The sequence below is a fragment of the Nicotiana sylvestris genome, chromosome 10 (genome assembly GCF_000393655.2).
Source record: "Nicotiana sylvestris chromosome 10, ASM39365v2, whole genome shotgun sequence".
NCBI lineage: Eukaryota > Viridiplantae > Streptophyta > Magnoliopsida > Solanales > Solanaceae > Nicotiana > Nicotiana sylvestris.
Genome location: NC_091066.1, coordinates 1,971,698 through 1,982,013, shown reverse-complemented (window position 1 = coordinate 1,982,013; position 10,316 = coordinate 1,971,698). Strand labels below are relative to the sequence as shown.

At 35.8% G+C, this 10,316-nt stretch overlaps 1 pseudogene; it reads left to right on the top strand.

Moving 5' to 3' along the window:
• Positions 1 to 1,457: 1,457 nt before the first annotated feature.
• Positions 1,458 to 4,957, top strand: LOC104220975 (receptor-like protein Cf-9; annotated as a pseudogene).
• Positions 4,958 to 10,316: the final 5,359 nt, after the last annotated feature.

The following is a 10,316-nucleotide window of genomic DNA, read 5'->3' as shown; positions in this document are numbered from 1 at the left end:
CCCGTAGCTATGATAATTTTATTATAACACGCCTAAAACATCTAGCGCATCTAAATTATTTTCCTAATCTTTGAGATTGTTATGAGGCCAAATTTATGAACAGGATATTATTGGGGCTAAAGGCTAGCTAACATGATCTATTACTTGGCCTAGATTCTTTATAGTTCAGGACACACTTTATGGCCCATTCTTATTCCTTGTCAAGAAAGAAACAACTTCCAATTTCATCTACCCAATTAAAAGTATTTATTCAAGAACCCAAGACTACATGCATCACAATCAAAATGAAAAAAAAATAATTAAAACAATTTAAAGGAAAACTAGGACATGCTACTCAAACAACGTGGAATCACAAATCAACCAACACGCGCACCAAGCTATTATAACACAAGAAAATGAGAATGCAAAATTGAGAAATGGACCTTTTATTGATGAACAAAGCTGAAAATTGCAAGTCAATCGGTCTAAACAAAGCAACAATCTCGATGGAACCGTGAACCAAGCGCAAACAGACTCAATTTAGCACAAGGAATAATTGACGACATTATCGAGTTGGGGTTTAATTGTTGTTTGAATCGCCACTTTGCTGAGAATCTTTTCCTGAACAGCAAGGTTTGAGACCCTTTTGTTTTCTTGGGCAAGACCATAAACCGTGAGAAGAAATGTTTCTGAACGAAAGTCGAATATCCATTGGTATATCTCCACTATAATTAGCGGCGAAATGGAGTGGCCGTCAATACGATAGTGGTTTAACCAATATTAGCATCGGAATGTAAGTTCTTCAATGTCAGACTCTAATCTGTGCAACAATTTAAAACACTAAAAATCAGGGTAAGGATATCCAAGAACCGATCAGCAAATTCACAAATAATTCATCATCTAATTATGTAAAAATAAAAGTAGACAAAAATCTATTGAAACTTTACAATTAACACAAATTTAACTCCTTCAGCGTCGTTTACCACTTTCCTTATCTTCTTTGCTAGTGATTTCAAGATGTTATTGTCTCTCCTCGATTTAGCTGCTTGTTTGAGAAAAGCATTGAAATCATTCACGTCTTGTAGTAAATTTTCAACTTCACCTTTTATTCCAATAATCAAGCCAGCATTGTAGATTAACAATTACATCAAGTTTTCTACTAAGAATTTCACTGCTACATCTACCATGGCTGAAGCAACAAATTCCGTTGAGCAGAATATAATTGCCACTAAAATGGGAGCTGCCGTTCTTTTTTTGTAGTCTAGGTCTAGGAATTGCCACTATATGTTTCTTTCACTAAAATTACTAAATTTGTGCATAGGCTTTTTTCTATAACTACACTTTATCTTAAATTAAAAGATGCTCAGTTATTCTCATAAATATCAATCAAACAGTAACAGCAACTTAGCCTTCTATATATTTCTGCATAGGCTTTTTCTTAAATTCTGCAACCAACTTTTGAACTCCTTTATGCAAACATGGGCAACAAACAACTCTCAGTTGTGCTCTTTGTCTTTCTCTGTCATGAACTTGCTTTTTCTTCATCCACATTACCTCAATTGTGCAACAAAGATCAAAGTATTTCCCTTCTAAAATTCAAGAAGACGCTTACTGTATATCCCTATGTTTCTGGTTTTTGTCGTTACTATTATCAAAAATCTTATGTGAAAACGAGTACATGGAATATGAGCAGAGATTGCTGCTTATGGGATGGCGTGATATGCGATGAGTTTACTGGCCATATCATTGAACTTGATCTCAGTTGCAGCCATCTTGAAGGGATTATTGATTCTAACAGCAGCCTATTCCAACTCTCTCAACTTCAAAGGCTTAGCCTTTCTGGGAATAGCTTCATTTCTTCGGAAATCTCACCTCTATTTGGCAGGTTTTCGCACTTGACGCATCTCGATCTTTCTAACTCATATTTCACGGGTCAAATTCCTTCTGAAATCTCTCATCTTTCCAAGTTACAGTCTCTTTATTTATCAAGTAGCTGGAGGCTCAATCTTGGACCTCACAATTTCAAATTCCTTCTTCAGAATTTGACCCAATTAAGAGAGCTTGATCTTACTTTTTTAAGCATCTCTTCCACCATTCCTCCAAATATCTCTACTCATATAACAACTCTGAGGCTTGCGAGGACAGGATTGCATGGGGCATTACCTGAGAGTATTTTTCACTTGCCAAACTTGCAAGTTCTTGACTTACATGGAAATGATCAGCTCAGTGGCTATTTTCCAAAGACCATATGGAACAGCAGTGCATCTCTAAGGATATTATATCTCGGTGAAGTGAATTTTTCTGGTGATTTTCTGCCCGAATCTTTTGGCTATCATCTAACTTCTTTGCAGGGACTGGATCTTAGTTCTTGCAATCTCTCGGGGCCGATTTCGGAATCTCTTTGGAATCTCACTCATATAGAGTATATGTACCTTGGATATAACGATCTTGGAGTACTAAATCCTATGTTTATAAGCGGACTGCAAAATCTGAAGTTCCTATTGCTATCAAATAACTCTCTGAATGGAGAAATACCATCATCAGAGGCGGATACAGGATTTGAGGCTTATGGGTTCCTACCGTAATTTCAGATTAATATAAAATAATAACTAGATTCACAGTCAGATATTTAGCAATATTTAGTGAAATTTTTAATATAAATACAGGGTCTACGCAAGAGTTACTGAGTTCCTCGGAACCCATAGACTATGCACTAGATTCGCCCCTGACCATCATGGATATATACGCTTCCATCACTAACTAGCCTAGACTTGAGTGATAACTACTTTTCTGGTCAACTTGAGGATTTCAAGTCCAATTCACTACACCAGATTTCATTAGGAGGGAATCGGTTGCAAGGCCATCTTCCCAAGTCAATTCAAAACCTTGTGAATCTAATACAGCTCAATCTTTTATCAAACAGTTTTAGTGGCAATGTAGACTTTTCAAACCTCAAACAGCTTTTCGGACTGGATCTTTCATATAATAGTATTTCGCTGACCAATGACAACAACATCAAGTCTACCTTGCCCGAATCTCTTGAATACATATGCTTGTCCGGTTGTGAAGTAAAAGAACTGGATTTTTTGAGATCGGCAAAGAATCTTCGTTACTTGGATCTATCAAATAACAATATTGAAGGAACAATTCCTGACTGGGCATGGTCTAATTGGATGCACTCACTGAATCAGCTTAATCTATCCCACAACATGTTGACAAGTATTGACCATTTTCCATCATTTTCACAACTAAATACTCTAGATTTGCGAACCAATTTTCTTCAAGGATCGCTACCTATTCTACCGTTCTCTTTATTTTTTTTCATATCAAATAATAGTCTCGGTGGTGAGATCCCTTCTTCCTTTTGCAATTTGACATCATTACAAATTCTAGATTTGGCAAGAAACAATTTGAAGGGAGAAATTCCACAATGTTTGGGTAATATGAGCAACCTCCAGGTTTTGGATATGCAACAAAATTTTCTTTCTGGGAATTTCCAAACAACTTTTAGAGTTGGAAGTAGCCTGACAAGCTTCAACTTGCATGGCAATAAGCTAGAGGGGAAAATCCCAAAATCTTTAGCCAATTGCAAAGAGTTGGAAGTTCTCAATTTGGGAAACAATCACCTCAATGACACATTCCCTATGTGGCTGGGAACACTTTCGCAGTTACAAGTTTTAAGCTTGAGATCCAATAAATTGCATGGACCCATCAGAGCTTCAAGGACGAAAAACTTGTTTCCTAATCTTCAGATATTGGATCTCTCTTGCAATGCATTTATAGCAGAGTTGCCAACAAGTCTTTTTCAACATTTCAAAGACATGATGAGAACTAATCAAACAAAGAAGGCATTGGGAAATGAATATTATGAAGACTCGGTAGTTGTTGTGACAAAGGGACTGGAGCTTGACGTTGTGAGAATCTTGTCTTTGTACACCACTATCGATCTTTCAAATAACAAATTTGAAGGACATATTCCTAGTCTTCTGGGAGATCTCATTGCACTATGTGTGTTGAATTTGTCTCATAATGGATTGCAAGGTGATATACCATCATCACTCGGAAAGTTATCTCTAGTGGAAACATTGGACCTTAAATATAACCAGCTTTCGGGAGAGATACCAAAACAACTTGCTTCTCTTACATCTCTTGCAATCTTAAATCTCCCCCATAATCATCTCTAAGGATGCATTCCTCAGGGACCTCAATTCCATACCTTTGAGAATAACTCATACGAAGGTAATGATGGATTGCATGGTTTCCCAGTTTCGAAAGGTTGTGGAAGTAGCAAGATTCCAGAGACAAACAACACAACACGCGTTTTGGATGAAGAAAACACTTCTGAATTTCTCAATGATTTTTGGAAAGCTGCTCTTATGGGATATGGAAGTGGACTAGTTATTGGATTATCCATTGCATATATCATGCTTTCAGCTCGAAATTCCAATTGGCTTTCTTGGATTGTTGAAGAACTAGAACACAAAATCACCATGAGAAGGCGAAAGAAGAAGCGAGGCCAAAGGCGTCACAGAAGAAGAAATAATGGTGTCTAGACAAGTTTCAGTCGTCCAATATGTAATTTCAGGTATATATTCATATTAAGCTCTATCTCTGATTTTTTTCTTAGTTTATATTAACTGGTATTTCAAGAGGTAACAGGTTCGAATCGTGAAAATATCCTCTTACAAAAATATAGGGTAAGGCTGCGTATAATAAACCCTTGTGGTCAGGCCCTTCCCCGTACCTTGCACATAGTGAAAGCTTAGTACATCAGACTGCTCTTTTAATATTAACTGGTATTGTAGTCTTCATTTGGATATATCTTGATTTATTAGCTTGGTAAGTGTATCTTTATTAATGCTTGAGAATTGAGATTATTTATTTTGTATCTGACTTCATTTTAACTTGTATGAATTAAATGTAGGCAAAGAATGTGTCCAATTGAAATAGCAGGTGAATGAGAAAAGACTTTGTACTACAGATGTTTTCAACAGCAAATGCCACAAGGAACATGAAGATTAATACATGCTTTTGAATTATTATTTTTTTCTTCTGTAAATGTTGCTGTCATTTTTTCTTTTTCTTTTGTTTTTAAATAGAAAAATGAGAATAAATTCTAGTGCTTACTTACCGTACGATTACGTATATTGTTTAAAGGTGCATTTTTCGTACTAAGTAATTTTAGAAAAGGTACAATATTTCTCGCAATGAATTATTTTTTATCTTCTTTCAACACAAAACAAAAAAAGTATTTTTATTTTAACAACACTGCAAAATAATTATATGACCTAAAGGAAAAAAAAAGAATAGGAAATAGCAGAAGATGAAGATGAGAGAAATCTTGTGAAACTAAGTAGATAAAGATTATAAGCAATATATTTATCAGTTTTTATAGTTTGTAAAATTTCAAACTACGATTTAAACATAATTTATATATATACTGGAGATAATTCTTTTACTCTTTTCGTTTTAAATATTTGATACCATTTTTAGAGCTAATTTTCAAATTAGTTTATAAATATTCATGTTTCTAATTAATATTTATTTATTTTCAGTTTATTTCAAGTGCTGGGACACAACATAACAAAATGACATTTCTAATTTAGTAATGCGTTTGTTGGTATATACGTTAGTTAAATGTATAATTTTACAAAATGTGTTCTGCTCCAAAAATGATTATTGTTGTTATAGGTAAAAAATTATTATAGAAAGATAAAATTTAACTTAAAAATCGTTTTCGAGGGAAACTTGATTTTTATAGTTAATAGGTATTAGAAATAACGAATAATTCAAAAATTGAGACGACAACAATTACTGAGAACAAGAAGGAAGAGAAAATCGATACATGAAATATGAGTCTATGTACTATTCAAGTTTTCAGAAATTGGAAATCTTCCTTAATAGAAACAGAAGAATGGACTTCTATGCTCTATCTTTGGTGTTTGTTCTTCTCTGTTTAATATTTCTCTCTTTCCTTTATCCAATATAAAATCTGCAAATAGTGAATGAATAACAAATTCTTTCTTTAAATCATAACTTCTATTAAATCACTCAATGCGAAGACAACATACTTCAATCGTAGTAGCTATTAAGGACAATTTCACTTTAATCCCTTTGTTTCTAGTAGCATATTGGCATTTGTTGTTGCAAACATCTACTACATAGTCTTTCCAATTCTTAGTATTTCAACTCTGTCCATTCACTTCTCCCAAGTTATTCCCTGCATTTATTTCATTAAATACAAAGTAAACGAGTTAGATACAGAACAATTATCTCAATATTCTCACACATTTTTCTATAGAAATGAGTTTAATACGAATATATACTCGAAAGTTTTGAACTTACATCTTGTGTGTTTCGAAACTTATTTAGACACCATTATTCCTTCCTCTATAACGCCTTTGGCCTTGCTGCTTCTTTCGCCTTCTGGCAATGATTATGTATTCTAATTTTTCAACAATCCAAGAAAGCCATTTTGGATTTCGAGAAGAAAGCATGAAATATGCTATGGAGAATCCAATACAGATACATTCCGGAATCTGAACTCCTACCCAATGTAGTATTCCTGCTCCGAGTTTCCTTGCCCAACTGCAATCAGCAAATAGGTGACTCCATAGGATATAACTTCCTTGTTGATACCAGTTTTGCATCAATTCTTTTAACGGTTAATCTTCTTCCAATACCAACTGCAGCCAGTGGAAGTTGGTGACTCCATATATCATTATTATTCCTCATATAAATCCCATGCACCCATTTCACCCCCAGTGAATCCTCTTTGTTATAACTTCCCAACATATGCAACATTCCACAATCTGCTCCCTGTCACACCTCCTTTTTCACTACACCCGCAAGGGCGTAAAGGAGTTTTTCCAATTAAAGGACAATCAGAACATGATTTATTATTAAGAAATCAGAGTCGCCACTTGGGAGATTAATGGTGTCCCAAGTCATCGAAGGAATCCCGAACCGAGGATAACATGACTCTGTTAACAGTCCGCGAACCAGAAATTCGAGTAAGGAATTTTGTTAACCCAAGAGAAGGTGTTAGGCATTCCCGGGTTTCGTGGTTCTAGCACGGTCGCTCAACTGTTGCATTTAGCTTATTTATCTGATTTTATTATATGAAGAGCCTATGCACTAATTTTTAATTTTTACCGCTTATTATTCAATATGTATTTTTAAGAGAAAGTGAACGTCGTTTAAAACATGTCTTTGGATCACGTCACATGAAATGCACCCGCAATCCTAGACACATTTTATTCAACGTTTTGGGATTTGAATTTGGGTCGCATGAAATGCACACCCGAACTTAAGAAGGTAATTTTATTAGAATCGCGTCTAAAAGAGTCTAGTGCGTTATTATCATTTGGGAGGGTCGCGAAATTCGCTAAACGACCCTTCCCGATTTTCTAAACATTTTTTAAACCTTTACTAAGGGCCCCACGATTTGCATTTTTATTGGGCGAGGCTCGTCTCATTTTTATTTTAAAGGATAAACTTAAAAGCAACTATATTTTTTATTTTTTTTGTCTCTAAAAGAAAAAGAAAATCCTAATTGATTATTATTAACGCTTGGGCTTCAAGTTCAAGTCCGGGCCCAAATAAAAGGACGAACCTCTTAGCTTGAACCCGCTACTTAACCCAAAACCCAAATTTTAAAGAACAATTAAACCTTTTGAAAGACATCCTGGACTGGGCCCAAATGGCTAGGCCAATGAGCCCAAACCAAGCAACGCTTGCCCAGCTGGAGGCGTTCCCATCGTTTGGCCCAAATTAAACTACCAAAGAAACAATGGCCTGAATACAACCTGCATAGAGGTATTATCCTCCAAATGGGCACGAGAATAAGCCGGCCAGGACTGGCCCAGGTCCAGACGAACAGGTAACTATACCGGGACCTGAGACTATCCATTCGCGTAACAGGGCCCAAATTGCTTAGCACGACTGGCCCAGAGTAACTCAGCTAAATACCTTCTGAAATCAACACAAATGAGTAACAAGTGGCAGTTATTCAAATTAACAAGATGTAGCCTGTTTGAACTCTAATTTCATGCTCTAGTTATGCTACTTACTGACCTTCTGTTGAATTCTCAATTATTTAAAGGGTGAAAAGACATATTAGATAAATGATTTTTGTTAATACACATCATGCTAACTCTTGATTTAGTTTTAGCCAATATTGATAGATCAATAATACAGTCCTACCTACTTGCCATTTGAAACCTTCATCCAGCGCAAATTATTAACTTCGATTGCTACATAATGAGGCTAACTCTGAGTTTAGCACCAATTCAAGTTAACACTAGTAATCACATAACTCATATACCAACTGCCACCAATTCAACTTAACAAATCAACAGTAACAACAATACACGAGCTTAAACAGTTCAAAGTTAATACAATTAGGTCATTGCAATTCAATTTCTAGGCATTCATATCAAGTGGAAATAACTTTAATTAAGCTCAGACAAGTCAAACTAAACAATTAGGCATGATTGACTATAACCACAATTTAACTATTGAACAGTGAATGCAGCAGAAGAGCCTTGATCCAAACTTCCATTCATTTCATCAACCAAGGGTTTACAAGAATGTACCTGGATGAGGGAATTAAGAGGAAGTAGAATCAGTTTAACAGCAGCACACACGAGCAGCAGTCAATAAACCAGAATTCAGCTCAAACTAGGAATAGTATTTGAAAATAAATCACACCCCAAACAAAACGCCACAAATCGACTGAAATGCACCCAAATAGACTCGAAATACTTCCAAATACTTCAGCAAACCCAGAACTCAAGCTATAAGACAGAATTTGAAAGCTAGAACTCAGCAATTAACTGAAAACCTCAAGAAACAGTAAGTTCTTCATTTTTTTTTAGTTTTTTTTTTGGAGATTTCTACTGTTTTTGGGATTTTTGGTTTGAATTCAATAGCTAACTCTGAAACTGAAAAAATGAAAGGAAAAAGTTCAGTGTGAGATTTTTAGGGGCTGAAAAGAAGACCCCCTCAACAAGGCAAAAGCTTGCCTTTTATAGACATCTGGACAGATTTTAGTTTCCTTTTAATCCCCCCATTCCTTTTGAATTTTACCCCCCCCCCCATTTATTAACTTTTCACACAAGAAAACACTACTATTTTTTACAAATTACTTAAAAAAACCCATCTAGAAGCTCATAGGGTATTCTGAATTATTCTTGTAACTACCAATTACCTAGAATGACCTTGAATTCATGAGAAACTACCAAATGACTCTAACATTGCCCTGATCGCTTAACTGTGATTAACTATCAACTAAATCTAACCAACTAACATCTTCAAAGTAAACAACGAATTGAAACATATATCAAGGAATGATTTGAGCCAAGCAAAGTTAATCAATTATCAGATTAATTTTCCAGTAATGAACTGAACCTAATACAACCTTGCTAAACACTAAGCTAAGACGACCAAGCAAATGGCAATCCAATTAAGCCATAATCAAACATGGAATCAAAGAAAATCCACAGAATTCATGATGAGAAAAGAAAACTAACCATGCAAAGTAAACTGAAGTTAGCCTATATAAAACTAAGAACAACTAATAGAAGATTAAGCCAATCGAAAAACTCGCTATGGGCTTGGGTTCTGCTAACCCTTGGTTTGAAATTCGGACAGTCTTGTTGTCAATTGACTCCCAGTGATGGTAGAAATATCATGAGGAATGCGAGGAGAGTCCCATGGCACCCATTTGTGAAGTTTGATAAAACCTAGGTTCACCGGAAAATTTTCAAACCTAAATTCGAGCCATTCCAGCTACATTCGAGACAAAAGGTCATGGGGGTTGTGTAGAGGAAGGTGTGACGATCTTACGGTGTAAATTTGGTACGATTTGGCGTAATTGGTGTCGTGGCCGAAAAGGTTTAAAGAAAGATTCGACACTTTTGACCCTGATTCGAAGGAAACCCATGGCATGGCTGGAAAGAGGAACCCAAGGGAATTCTGTGGTGTTTTTTTGGTGGTCAATGGCGGAGGTGGTGTTCGCCGCCGTCGGCGGCTCCGGCAAGACCTAGAGATGATACGAGGAAGAAGAGATACGATCTCTAGGGTTTCCCTTGTATTTCCTTGTTATAGGGGCGGGCTCCCCACTTCAAAACTTAAAATTTAAAAACTGAAATGTATTCCCTTGTTATAGGGGCGGGCTCCCCATTCAAAACTTAAAATTTAAAAATTGAAATGTATTCCCTTGTTATAGGGGCGGGCTCCCCACTTCAAAACTTAAAATTTAAAAACTGAAATGTATTCCCTTGTTATAGGGGTGGGATCCCCACTTCAAAACTTAAAATTTAAAAACTGAAATG